Raw genomic sequence first — 14,652 nt, 5'->3', positions numbered from 1 at the left:
GTTTCAGAGTGTGAACATTCTTTCAGTACTTATAAAAGAAAATAATGTGTGCTGTCAAAATTATGTTTATCTTCCATAACCAGTTAAAAAATATAATTCAAGCATATTGTGCACACCCCTTTCTTAAAATGTGGTGGATTAATTTAATATGTACATGTATTTTGATCCCTTACAAAAATGTTAAGAGCAGGATGCATCTAGATTTTAAAAAGAAAATAAGGACAAGTGTTTAGAGGGGTGAAATATCAGAGACAAAAATCACAAGCAACAAGTGGAAACTCTTGCTGTCCTTTTATTTAATTTTTTCAGCTGTCAAGAATTACCTCTCTCTTGTGTGCATGCACCAGTGATAATCTTCAAGAAAAGAGAATATTACAAAACCAATCTTTCCACAAAACAAAACCCCCAAAAAACCACTTTATAAAATTAGAAAGCCTCAAGAAGTAACTTAAAATATGCATATTCTTCAGAACTGAAAAAATGGGTCCTTTTGAAATAAATATTCTCTGATTTAAAAAAAAGGCACTGGAGAATGTGGGCATCGATCCCACTACCTCTCGCATGCTAAGCGAGCGCTCTACCATTTGAGCTAATTCCCCTTCCTAGGGGAAAAAAATCAGGTCTCTCTCAGTCACTGTTTTCTACACCTCATTACCAGAATGACTCAGCAGAAATGACACTGCAATGTGATCAGCCACCATAAATTCTGAGTTTCAAGCACAAGTTATTTCAGAATGAAACATTCTGCTTTGCAGCCAAGAGTAAGAAAACATAGTTCAAATTGTTAGCTGACTGGTAGTGGGACTAAAACCCATATTCTTTACCACAACAGACTCCAATGAGACTGCAGAAATTGTTTATTTTAGGACAAGTCCTGAGATCTTTACAAGCAAGCAAAAACAAACTACTTTGGATTTTATTAATCTGAGTTTTGCTTCAGTAAAATATGAGTCAAGAGCTCAGCATTTGACTGTTTATAAATTATCTAACTGAGCTGTAACTGGATCACACGCCTTTTCAAAGAGGTCTGCATATCCAAACAAGTTGTAGACTCATCTGCACAACTGAACAGTTATGAAACTTAAGCTGTTTCATGTTGCTTGGACTTAGAAATACAATAAATGGACTGAACTATTTGTATTATGTCTTCATGGGATTTAAAACGATACAAAATTATACATCAACATTTCAAAAACTACAGGCAAGTAAAAAGCAAAAAGATTTACAAAAGCTAAATCCTGAACTATTCCACATCTATTCCCCTTAGAGATGTTGTGGCTTCTTGTATATCTATGTTTTCCTTTAGATGAAACAAATTCCTCTCATATATTACATTCATCAGTGTTATCATTCATCTTCTAATTACTGAGTTCTTTGGAAGTAATTTCTGTCATATCAACATACCAATCTCTTAAAATTAGGACTCGAAAGGTTCTCCAAGCCTGAAGTATCAGTCTCTTGCATAACCCAAGATAATTGCAATTCATCTTGAAAAGATTTTTGTAGTCCTATTTACTGATAAAACCTCATATAGCAAATATTTCATTTTCATATTGGACTCCTGGACACTTGTTTAAATGTGTTCTACTTGGACAGTGAAGGGTTCTGGTAATATGGGAAACAGGATGGTAATTTGTTATATTATTTGGCAATATATTAGTACTAGAAATTCCTGGTCAAATATTACCAATGTTTACTTCTGGGGCAATTCTAAGCCAAAAAGTTAAAAATTCTGCACATATTTTAAAATTCTGCATATTTTATTTCGCAAAATAACACTATATAATCATACCAGTTTCAACTATTTTGGTAATTTATTTCAAAATACCTGTCAGCAATTATGTCTGTAACAATACAGACAAAAAAATCCCCCCAGCAGAAGAGAGTTAAAGAAACCCATATGACAACTCAGTGCCTGTTTCTCTGCTTCTTCCCCCTCAGAGCCCAGCCAGGGAGTCAGATACTACACCGCTCCCCCCAGAGCCCAGCTGCAGGGCGCCCCCAAGTCCAGACACTCGCCCCCACCTCTCGCAGCCAAGCTGCGCACCCCTCCCCAGCTCAGACACTCGCACCCGCTTGCCTCCAGAGCCCAGCTGCGGGGTGACCCCCCAGCCCAGACACTCACACCCGTTCCCCCAGAGCCCAGCCACAGGGTGCTCCCAAGGCCCAGACACTTGCACCCTTCCCCCAAAACCCCAGCTGCGCCGCGCCACCCCCCCCACCCCACCACAGCCCAGACACACACACACCCTTTCCCCAGTGCCCAGCTGCAGGAGTAAGTATTATAGAAATATACTGAATCATAAAGTAGCAGATGAGTCAGAATTAAATTTGTAACATATGCCTTTCTTGTACAGTTGTGCTTGGATAGTTTTTGGCTAGAGTTTCAGAGTATTCATTATTGAAAATGAAGAAAGAATTCATACATTCAGAACTGGGTGAGATTGCTCGTGCAGTTCTGCTCACTGACTTGGTGTTCCAGCTCTCTGAAAAAAAAAAAAAAAAGAGTCAGAGGTCAGTTTCAGAAAGGAGGATTTCCCTCCCTTTTGCTTACAATTATAAGGCATGACTATTCTCACATTGGTGTAAAAAGAATAACTCTTTACAACAATTTTGTTACTTCAGATTCTAATCACATACTGATGTATCTTAGATCATTAGCCTTTCTTTGCCATCAAGATAAATGGGACACTAAAAGAGGCTGTGATGGGATGAAGCAAGGATGGAAGGGGTGTGTATTGTGGGATGGGGTCCTGGATTTTTACTTACTTCACATTCATAGTTTGTATAGGAATGGGAACTTTGCCAGCCTACTGTGCTTTGACGCTGTAACACATGTGACGCTGATGTCCACAAAAATCAAATTTCCGGCTCCTTCTCTGCTTCACTCCTCTACCTCCTTGTTGTCAGTGCCATCTATCCTCTTTGTTTACACATTTGGGATTGTCCAGGCTAAACCTAAAGCACTTGGACAGGTATTTGCTAATTCAAAGTATCTATTATTAATTATTTATAGAAAAACTACGGTGTGTGTTCACTTAACATGTACAAGGAGAAAGAAGTAGCTGGAGAGCCAAATAGCTGTGAGTTTGTTTAACACTTCCCCGCCACCCAAAAAAGGGAAACTTGGGAATTTTGTTTCTGTCCTGAATAAAGGAGGAATGCAGATGTGGGAAAGAGTTTAGGGTGATTTTATTTGTTTGCTTTGACCCAGAAGAAAGAGGGAATTAAGGAGTTTTGCTTAATCCTGAGACAAAAGAATCGAACTCCACTGTTTCTCTGACCCTGGAAAGGGGGTACTTTAGGACTATATTTATTACATGCCCGAAAGAAAACACTTCTTGTTTCAGTTTCCTTTCTTGATTTGACTGAGATTCTTTATGGCAGAAGGACTACTCACATGTAGGGACATTCCATATATTCCCCCTCTTTTCCCACTGCCTCTCCAATATTCAGAATACTACCAGTGAGCACATTAACTGAACTCCAGTCTTTGCAGAATAGCTGGGTTAGAGCCTGAATATGTATATTTTCCCCTGATAAGTGGGATTACCTTTGTTCTATTGTAATACTCTGAAATTACCCCTCGGACACTGATTTAAAATAGATTCTGTAGAACCAAATACTTAAATAAAACTCAACTCCTCCACTTTCCATGAAACATAAAATTCATGGGACGACATAGTAGATTTTAACTCTTTTCTGTATGGGGGAGGGAGCCTTACACGCTAACTCAGATCTTTGCCATGATCAAAGAAACAGACGTTAAAGATGGAGGCCTATTAAACACCTAATCCTGCACTCATTGAGGTTGATGCATTGTACCCTACCGACAGTATATTCTTCAGTGCTTTGACCAGCCTAGTTTTGCCACCAAGACAGCTGCGAAATTTTACAGTAGTTTTCCCAGAGAGAAATCCCTATTCTCACCTGTCTGTCCTCAGAATTAGGGTTGGACTCCTTATTGCTCTTTTCCCCCAGCATAGGTCTGTGTCTCAGAGGTTTCAATCTCACTCTCCTGTCCTGACAAGTTCGCAACGACCGAGGTATTGTGGCATAAGGGCTATCAGACACTAGCAAAGGGAAAAAAATATGAAAGGAAATAATTAAGGGACAAAGGTTTGACTGGAAATCTGAAATGCACATGTAATATATAGGTGCATATGTCCCATTGTGAGATGGTTATGAATATAACCATCCACAGAAAGGGAAATTTAGGTTAGACATTAAGGCCTGGTCTGCACTGGTGGGGGGGATTGATCTAAGTTACGCAACTTCAGCTAAGTGAATAATGTAGCTGAAGTCAACGTACTTGGACCTACTCACCGCAGTGTCTAGGGTGAGTCGACTGCTGCCGCTCCCCCGTCGACTCTGCCTGCGCCTCGTGTGGCGCTGGAGTACAGGAGTCAACGGGAAAGCGCTCGGGGCTCGATTTATCGTGTCTAGACTCAACGGGATAAATCGATCCCCGCTGGATCAATCACTGCCCGCCGATCCCGCGGATAGTGTAGACATACCCTAAGAAAAACATCTTATCTCTAAGTGTAGTTAAGCACTGGAACAAATTACGTAAATTGTGGAATCCCTGTCATTGGAGGTTTTTAGGAGCAGGTTAGCCAAACATCTGAAATGGATGGTCTAGATCAGTGCTACTCAAAGTAGTGGTCTGCGCACCGGTGCCGGTCCACAAGCCATCGGCTGTCGATCTGCGCGCACATCGGAAAAAAAATTGCCGGTCCCCCATATCAGATAACTTGAGAAGCACTGGTCTAGATAATACTTAGTTCTGCCTCAGTGCAGGGAACTGGACTAGATGTGCCTTCCAGTCTGACATTTTTATGATATTAAGGTGGCAATGGGATTGAAGGGATCAGGACAGACTGCAAACCTAATTCTGGCCCTCCAATAAGAGCACCGCATCCCTCACCACTTGCTCTGTAACATGCTTCACAGCATCAGAGCTCCTTTGTTCCAGTGCAGTTCCATCTCAATCATTACTTTTCTTGTCAGGCAAGCAGGGGCTACAGTTTAAACAACACACAAATCCACGCCTTTCTCCTTTTCTTGTCACACATCCACAGTAAGAAGCATCGCACCCAACCCTCTCTCTATTACATTTTTCTACACTCTGCCATGCACTGGAATTTGGAACCCTCCGAATCTTGTTGCCAGAGAATCTGGCACACTTTAGAGTCTGAACTACATATAAAGCACCCAATGATTTAACTGAGAAGAGCCCAGCAGAGACACAAGGCCCAAGTTCATACTTAAGATAATATGGTAATACTCACCGTAATAGTTTTAGATTTAATGCATATCCACTTCCCTCCCTGCCACCCAGTACAATAATAAAATGAATATAAATCAAGGGAAACCAACTTGGGAAAAATGTCAGGAGGAAAAAGAAGGGGATGGAAATCTCTGGAGGTGGCATGAAAGCCCAGGGGTGAGCTGGAAGACCACTGGGTAGTCAGGGAACAGGAGGAAAAGTCACAAGCAGGCACCCTCGTAGTGATAAGCACTCTAAACTTGACCTCACTTTTCCATCTGCCAAATCCAGTATCACCAACTTCAAGAGAGCAAAATTCATGAGTGAGAACCCCCAAAATCATGAGATTGGCCTGAAAAATCATGACTATAAAAAAATCCATTATATTGTGTTTTTTAGGTCATTCTCTTCATTTTTGAACCCCCCCCCCATCCCCAGGGTGTGTGCATGTGACAATTAGTGTTGCCCGCTCTCCCGCATGTACTAGATAACATGATTTTGGCCCCTGCTGCAGGTGCTCTCACCCCCACATCTGCCTGTCTTCTACCCAGCAATTAATCCTGTCCTCCAGTCCATCAGTTATGTTCCCCACCCAACCTCCCTCAATTCAGTCCCCAGCTCCCATCATCACTACCCCATCAGTTCAGCCCCGCTACCCCATCAAACCTCACTGCCCATAGCTCACCCTTTCATCACTCACTCCATCTGCTCAGAACCCACCATCAATACCGTCCCCCACCCCATCAGATCCCACCATACTCACTTCGGCCCCCCTGCAGCCCCCAGGCCATAGTTCAGCCCTCCCAGCCTCACCTCTGCTCCTCTTAGGGTTCTTCACCCTCCCCAGGCTTCGGGGAGCTGCAGTGGGGTCCCCTCTCCCACATCCCAGGCTGACAGCCAGAGCCCCGCTGCATAAAATCCTGAGATTTGAGAGTTCTATTGTGAGATCATGAGTAAGGCTTAATTTTGCTTAGAAATCGCATCTCTCACGATAAATTCATGAGAGATGGCATGTCTGCAAATCCTCCTGCAATGACAAGCACTTCCAAATCCCCTTTCCCTTGCAGCCAGCACTGACAAGTACTCCAACTTCCAAACCTTACATACTCCTTCCTCCCATTAGCAAGCCTCATTCTCAATCTGAACTACTTTTTCCACACCCTGCAGCTGTGCCCCTAGAAGAAAGGTGTTCTCATTTTCCATATCAAAACATGGTCAGCTAAGGAGAGAAGCAAATTAAAGTGATTATGCACAGTGAGAAAATAATCGTTCTTACAGCTGGCAGTATCACTCAGGCTGTGTAGCGATTTCAACAGTTGGCTGGTGGGAAGCCCTATTAGCCGAGAAGCCTGGCAAAAATAAGTAAGACCATTGCACTTTCTATTCGGTGAGGTCTTCGGGTAGTCAGTGGGACTCTTCTGCTGAAAGCTCCTCCAGAAGTTTCTTTGCTTTATCACATAATAACTAGGAAAATAAAACTCAGTTACTATACCCTGAGGATGAAACCATCAACGCACCATGGACCAAGAGCAATTTTTTCAAAAGTGCCAGAATGACTTGGGCTTCTAAGTCTAATTTCTAAAAGTCACTTAGGCTCCTTTGGCTATTGGCACCCAACTATATAAATGGGAAACATCCAGATCTGCCACAGACTGTCTGGACAATAAAATACTGGATCTTGTGTTAACGATTTCATAGCAATTAACCAGCAATTCCCTTCCTGAGTATTAAATATTTCTGTATACCCTCAAAGATCATGAATTGTGACCATTACTAAGATGCAGTGATAAATAAATGTGAACAGATTTTTTCCCCCTTAATTCTCCCCCCTTGATTTGTTTCAGGCGTTTTTTGTATGAAAACAATAGAAAGATTATATTAAAAATATATGTGTTGAGGAGATCAGCAGAGGGCCAGAATAAAATGGCTGCCTACAGGCTGAGCTTTGAGGGGATAGCAAAGGAATCTGTCTCCACTGACCCCCAAAACCTACTAAATTCCACAAAAGAAACGCACAGAGTTGCAAGGATGGATTTGCCAAGAAAATCAAAAAATTCAAAAAGATACCTCACTGAAAAGAGTGTTTTTGGCTCACAGCTTGGAGAGACCTCTCAGACTCCACATGAAGACTTTGCAGCCAAATCAGACAGAAATGCCAGGGCTAAGAAAACTCAAATGGGAACCAAAACAGACATTCTGGAGATGATCTCTGAGTTTAAGGCCATGAGTGATGATCTGATGAACAACTTCTTGCAGTAAAGAAGGAAGTTGAAAACTTGGAAGAGCAAGTCACTGTGCTAGAGACTGGCCTCAGAGAAGCAAGTGAGAGAAAAACAGAGCTGCAGAGCCACAAGGCACTGATGGAATACACAGAGAAAGCGAAATGCAGCTTAAATTAGTTGATATAGAAAACAGATAGAGAAGGAGCAACATCAGAAATATAGGGGCTGCCTGAAACCACTGAAGGAGGAAGCCCAATCTGGTATGTAAAAAACTTTTAATTGTGGAGTTGTTACATCTGAGCTGTCTGGAAGAGGTAAAAGTGGAGACAGAACATATGGCACTGCTCCCCCTGCCTGGGCCTCATAGATTCATACACTTCAAGGCCAGAAGCAACTATCATAATCATTTAGTCTTACCTCCAGCACATCGCAAGCATCAGAGCCTCACCCATCCACTCCTGCAAGAGGCTCATATCTTCTGGCCAGTTACTGAAGTACTCAAATCTTCATTTAAATATTTCAGGTTACAGAGAATCCACAATTTACTCTAGTTCAAACCAGCAAGTGACTCAGGCCCTATGCTCATAATAAAAAACCTATACACCTAATTGTGAAATTTTACAGTTAGGTATATAATTGATTTAGTTGATCTTGGTCCTGCTTTGAGCAGGGGGTTGGGACTGTATCACCTCCTGAGATCTCTTCCAACCCTAATCTTCTATGAATCTATGATTCATGATTATTAGCAGAAAAAAATAAAATATTAAAAAAGCCAGAGAGCATTCAGAGCTCATGCTCCAAGGCCACAAGCTGCAATTTTTCCATGATCTCTCCGCCCTAACTTTAAAAAAAGAGGAGAGAGCTGGGGAAAACGACAGCATCACTTAAGAGGGCAGAATTCTGCTACAAATGGGAATTCCCATTTAAACTCTTATTCAGCTTCCAAAATTAGCATTTTACACTAAAAGCGGCAAAAAGAGTCCTGTGGCACCTTATAGACTAACCGACGTATTGGAGCATGAGCTTTCATGGGTGAATACCCACTTCATCGGATGTATGTAGTGGAAATTTCCAGAGGCAGGTATAAATATGCAAGCTAGAATCAGTGATAATGAGGTTAGTTCAATCAGGGAGGATGAGGCCCTCTTCTAGCAGTTGAGGTATGAACACCAAGGGAAGAGAAACTGCTTTTGTAGTTGGCTAGCCATTCATAGTCTTAAGGATTAAACAAAGACTGAATGGGAGACATCCGGAATGAACAACTGAACAGTAACTATGCTAATGTTTTAAAGCAAATAGTATGAAGGTTGCTTTAATCGAGGTGATCAGTAAAGCGTTCTTCTGTATTTAATATGTGGAGGAAATAAAGGACTATAAGGGGGGGAATACCAAGGATGGAGGAAATAGAGAGGGGGTGGGGAGGAACCATCAGGGGTACTGCGTAAATCCTTCTCGTAACTCAAAAGATCAGATAGGAATCTATCCATAAGGGCGAGGGTCAAGGTCTTTTAGGTGAAGATTGTACCTCCATTGGATTGCAAGAGAAGCAGTCCAAGTGTTCATGACAGGGTAGTACAAGGGTTTAGGGTTCAGAAAAGCACAGTTATCCGGGGGCTGTTTTACATGTTATGCTGGTATTTTATTTATGAAATTAGAGTAAAGGTAATGCAGGAGAGGAGAGAGGATTAATATGAGAAATAGATATGAAACTTTATGAACAAAAAACATGTCATCAAGCAGCTGAAGAATCACAATAATTTCTAGTTTTTCAGTACACTAAATAGTTACTCTCAATGGCTCTTCCTTTTAAAAATGATATCTTTGAATGTCAAAGGGCTAAATAATGTCATTAAAAAACAAAGTCCTGGTAGAACTGAAAAAACCCTCAGATTATTCTACTTCAAGACACTCCTGTTTAGGAGTGGCAAATAATGGGCAGGAAAGGTTACTGATTTCAACAGACTTTTTGCTTCAGCTTAAAAATAAAAAATATATATATATATATTTGCATACATGGCTGATGAATGCACTGATGCAAACAGGCATCAAGTATTACGTCATTGTGTACGTTATCTTGATGTCAGTAGGCCAGCAGATGCATTTCTAGATGTCCAAGTTATAGAAGATACATCGGTTGCGTCTGTGACAACCCACATCTTGAAGTGTTAAATGCTTGTCAATTGGACCCCAAACGGATGGCTGCTTGTGCATTTGATGGAGCTGCAAACTTCTCTGAAAGACATGGTGGAGTACAACCTTTGCTCAGAGAAAAGTATAACCCTAATCTTTCCTATACACACTACAGAGGCCATCTTCTCCAACTAGTGCTAGTTCGAGCTGTAGACTCTTCAAAAGACATTTTAAAAGCTATAAATGTAATGTCTTCATTATATTCTTTTTTCAGCAAGAGTCCAGAAAGACTGAATATCCTGGAAAATACAGAAGATACACTGGGACTGAAGTTCAAATTAGTCCAACTTGAGAAAACCCTCTGGCTTTCTCATGTCTTGGCTGTTGTCTTAAAGTTACTCCAGCTGTTATTACTGGCTTTGGAAAGTATCTACCAAGATGGGATGGATCTAAGCAGTGAGGCTGGTGGACTACTTTTGCTACTATGTTCAGAAAAGACTATTGCCATTCTCTCTCTTCTAAGTCTACTGTTGAAACCACTTGGGTCATTAAACAATGCCATCCAGGCATCTGCTACAACCATAGTAGATCTTTGTCCAGCAATAGATCAATCAGAGAGCTATCCATTGAAAAAGTACTGGAAGAAGCAAAGACTTCAGTCCAGAAGTTGACTAATGAAGGCATTTATATTGAATCCTTAAGTGAAGAGGACAAGAAGTGTTTGTTAAGACAACTGAAAAAGTACACAGACTTGATTCTTAAAAATCTACAACAGCGACCTCTAGGGTCTACTCAACCTCTATGTAGCTTTTACAGATCCCTGTCTTATAAAACACCGACAGTTGAGTAGAGTAAGGCACTACCAGCAATGGGGCTGCCATGTGCTCAGGACAGAATAGAGAATTTGAACACAGAGTGGAATGTCATACAACGAATGAATGAAGATTTGACTTCAGCTTCTTTTTTTATCATCACTAGTGGCTCAACACGATCTTTGTGCTATGTTTCCTGGGATGAAAGAAGTAGAAATTCATCTCTTGCTACTCCCAGTTACAACAGCTACAGTTGCACATTCTTTTTCATCACTGAATAGAATTTTGTGTTCTGAAAGAAGTCGACTTCTGCCTGATCATGTGAATGAACTAACGAGCATATCAATTGAAGGCCTGGAAGTACCAGACACACGAGAAGCCACGAAAGATGAATGCATTGCATTCAAGAAGTTCATTAACAGAATTGTGCAAAATTATAAGAAACCAAGAAGGATGGAGATGTAATACTTCATAGAAGCCTTGAGTAGCGAACTTTAATTTGTGTGATGATTTTAAAACAGGAGTTAAATCTAATAAAATGGTCATGAAACATTTTTCAGTTTTTAATATGGTGCCATACAGTCCACCTTCACTCTCACCCCACATCAGCCCTGACCACCACCCCCCCAAGTAAATTCAAACACCCCCCCCCATTTCAATTCCTGGGAAAAACAGTGGGCAGATCTGATAAAACAGACTAGGGAGATAGGGAAGCAGGTAGGTACATCATTGGCGTTCTCGGTGCCAACAATTCAGTCTCCCAGATTGCTGGAGAGAATTGCACCCAGGGGAAGAGATTACATATTTTATTCACACCTCAGTTATATACTAGAACAGAGTTAATATTAATCTCTAAATCCTTAATGAAGCAGGCAAGAGCTACAGAAATTGGCAGCATTAAGATCATGTACCAGTGGAAATAACATCTGATCACTTGAATGGGTCCCAAAAGGTCACTTTTTTGAAAAATGAACTGCTTGCTTCTCCAAGATCAAGTTGCAGCAATTAAATGGGACAATGTTCAAAATTTTCAAATAAATGACACAGACAATATAAAAAGAGGCCGTCTCTAGGTGGCAGGGAAAGCAGTATTTAGGCCTTCAGTTGATAAGCAGAGTCTTTCAATTGAAAAAAAAGAAAGGAGCTCAAGAACAAATAGAACTAGAACAGGAGATAAAAAGCTTACAAGACATTCATAAAAACACAGGTTAAAAAAACCCTATCAACCATTAACTAATATTAGGAGAAAACTGAACATATTGATAACAAATTCCACTGAAAAAACCCATAAGTATGCAAAGCACAAATTTTATGAAAAAGGAAATAAAGAGTAATAGACTATTGGCTGAAAAGCTTAAAGGGTTTCAAGAGCAATGTATTATTCCACCAATTAAAAACAATCAGCTAAAACAGTTACAAACTAATAAAATATGTGCTACATTTGCTTTTTATTATAAAAATTTCTATACCTCAGTTACTCCGAGCTCTGAACTTATTTAAACATATCTGGAAGTAGAAGCTTGCCAAAGATAAGCAAAATTGATAAAGAAACTTTAGATAATGAAATAACAGAAGAAGAAATCCTACAGGCAATAGCAAGTATGAAAAATGGTACAACTCCAGGTCCTGATAGCTTTCTAGATGAATTTCACAAGGTTTAGGAGGTATTAGTGAGTTCCTTGAGAGGTACCTTCAACACTATTCTATTAGGGGAGGAACTTCCACAACCTATTAAAGAAGCTACTGAGGCTGTTGTCCATAAAAATGGAGAAGACCTCGTATAAGCTCATATCGCTGTTGAACCATGACAAAGATTTTAGCAAAACTATTTCCTAGGCAAATGCAGTCCATGCTCTTGGCTTATATAAATCCAGATCAAACTGGATTAATTAAGGATAGACAAATGTCAGACAATATGCAGAGAGTACTTGAAATCATCCATAATGCCAGATAAAAAAAATCAATATCTTTTGTTATCACTAAGGCTAAGATTTTGTCACAAATATTTTAGTAAAAGTCATGGACGGGTCATGGGCAATAAACAAAAATTCAGACGCCCCTGACCAGTCCCTGACTTTTACTAAAAATATCCCTGACAAAATGGGGAGGCGGGTTCAGCTCAGCACCCACTGCTGCTGGGGATCCTGGGTCCTTTACCGCTGCAATGAGTGAGAGCTCCGGGGTCCCCACCACAGGGCAGCTGAGCAGCTCTGGAGGGTGAGTGACAGCTGAGCAGTTCTGGAGGGCCCTCGCCACCCACAGCAGCATGGAGCTTGGGGTGGTTCCCCGCCACCTGGGGCAAGTGGGAGCTCCAGGATCCCTGCCACCCATGAGTTCCCCCGCCACTGGAGAGTCCCCATGCTGTTCCCTCTCTACCCCATGGAGAACAGAAAACGTCACGGAGGTCAATGGATTCCATGACTTCCATGACATAATTGTAACTTAGTTATCACCAGGCACAGAGAAAGTCTTTGATAGAGTAAAATGGACCTTTCTGTTTAAACTTCCTTCCCATGGACTTTGGCCCTCAGTTCATTAAATGCTGTTTACTCCAGCCCAAAAGCAGCTATTACACAGACAGACTAGGCAGGCATATCCAATGTTTTCTCTGCTGTTTGCACTGGCCATGGAGCCTTTTCTGCAGAGGATAAGGAACAACAAATCCATTGTAGGAATAAAATGTGCAGGTACACATCAGAAAAATCAGTATTTTAGTACTGCTTATCTTAGTAACTGTTGTTCTTTGAGATTTGTTGTGCACATATACATTCCACTAACAGTGTATATGCGCCCAGTGCACTCAAGTCAGAGACTTCTGCCAGCAGTACCGTTAGGCAGCGCATGTAACCCGCTCTCCTCGTGCTCTTACATGAGGATATAAAAGGGGTATGTCCCCAGCCTCTCCCTCTGTTTTCGCACCGCTGTTCGTAGTATCCAAAGTGTCAGGAAGTGGGGAGGATTGTGGAATGTACATGTGCACAACACATCTCAAAGAACAACAGTTACTGTAAGGTAAGTAACCAGTATTTCTCCTCTCAGTGACTGTGCACATATACATATTAGGGCTGTAAAGCGATTAAAAAAAATTAATCGTGCTTAAACACACTGTTAAATAATAATAGAAATACCATTTATTTAAATATTTTTGATGTTTTTTACATTTTCAAATATATTGATTTAAATTACAACACAAAATACAAAGTGTACAGTGCGCACTTAATCTTATTACAAATATTTGCACTGTAGAAAACAAAAGAAATCGTATTTTTAATACACCTAATACAAGTACTGTAATGCAATCTCTTTATCATGAAAGTTAAATGTACAAATGTAGAATTATGTACAAAAAATAACTGAAACAAAAAAAACCAATGTAAAACTTTAGAGCCTACAAGTCCACTCAGTCCTACTTCTTGTTCAGCCAATTGCTCAGACAAACAAGCTTGGTTTCAATTTGCAGAAGGTAACTGTGACATTCTGTACCTCGGGGTAACATCCCCAGTGTTCATCCTTATATGACTGTATAGTATCTAATGCAAAGGTGTCTTCGGAAGGCCCATGATGTACTGAGCATTGTTGTTATGGTAATGTTATAGTAATCATTGTTATAGTAATGTTATAGGCTGTAATTTCATGTATATATTTATGAGGCTGAAAATGTGTCCTCATGGCTTAAAGCAAGTCCAGGCAAAAACTTTCCAGAACCAGAGGGGCAGTTCACACCTCATCAGGGCGCGTATGGGACAAACCCAGCACAGTCTCACAGGAATAAAGAACACTGGCCTTGGCAACAACAAAGGATCTGCTGGACTCTCAAGTGAATCACCCCCCTTCCTTTGGTCAGTTTGGGACTGCGATGAGATAATGCTCATCTGACTCTGAAGGGGGGTGAGAGCCCAGAGGGAAGAAAGAACATGATAAAAGGGAGAGACTTTGCTATGCTCTTCCTCTCTCTTCCACCTACATCTACAGACACCACACCAAGCGAAAGAAGCACTAATCAAAGGGGAGAGCCTGACTGAAGGGCAACCAGCCAGCCTGTGGTGAGAAGCATCAAAGCCCTGGTCTATACTATGGGGTTAGGTCGAATTTAACTGCGTTAGGTCGATTTAAAAATGAACGTGTCTACACAACCAACCCCATTCCATCGACCTAAAGGGCTCTTAAAATCAACAGCTGTACTCCTCCCTGGCAAGGGGAGTAGTGCTAAACTCGATCC

General features: G+C 41.0%; 1 non-coding gene across 1 annotated transcript; it reads right to left on the bottom strand.

Annotated features, from left to right (window-relative positions):
• Window positions 1-526: 526 nt before the first annotated feature.
• On the bottom strand, window positions 527-599 carry TRNAA-AGC (transfer RNA alanine (anticodon AGC)). Its single transcript has one exon. It is a non-coding gene; the product is annotated as a tRNA-Ala (tRNA).
• Window positions 600-14,652: the final 14,053 nt, after the last annotated feature.

Source organism: Eretmochelys imbricata, chromosome 2 (genome assembly GCF_965152235.1).
Source record: "Eretmochelys imbricata isolate rEreImb1 chromosome 2, rEreImb1.hap1, whole genome shotgun sequence".
In the NCBI taxonomy this organism is placed as follows: Eukaryota; Metazoa; Chordata; order Testudines; family Cheloniidae; genus Eretmochelys; species Eretmochelys imbricata.
The sequence above is the reverse complement of the archived record's forward strand: the minus strand, read 5'-3'. Positions and strand labels throughout refer to the sequence as shown.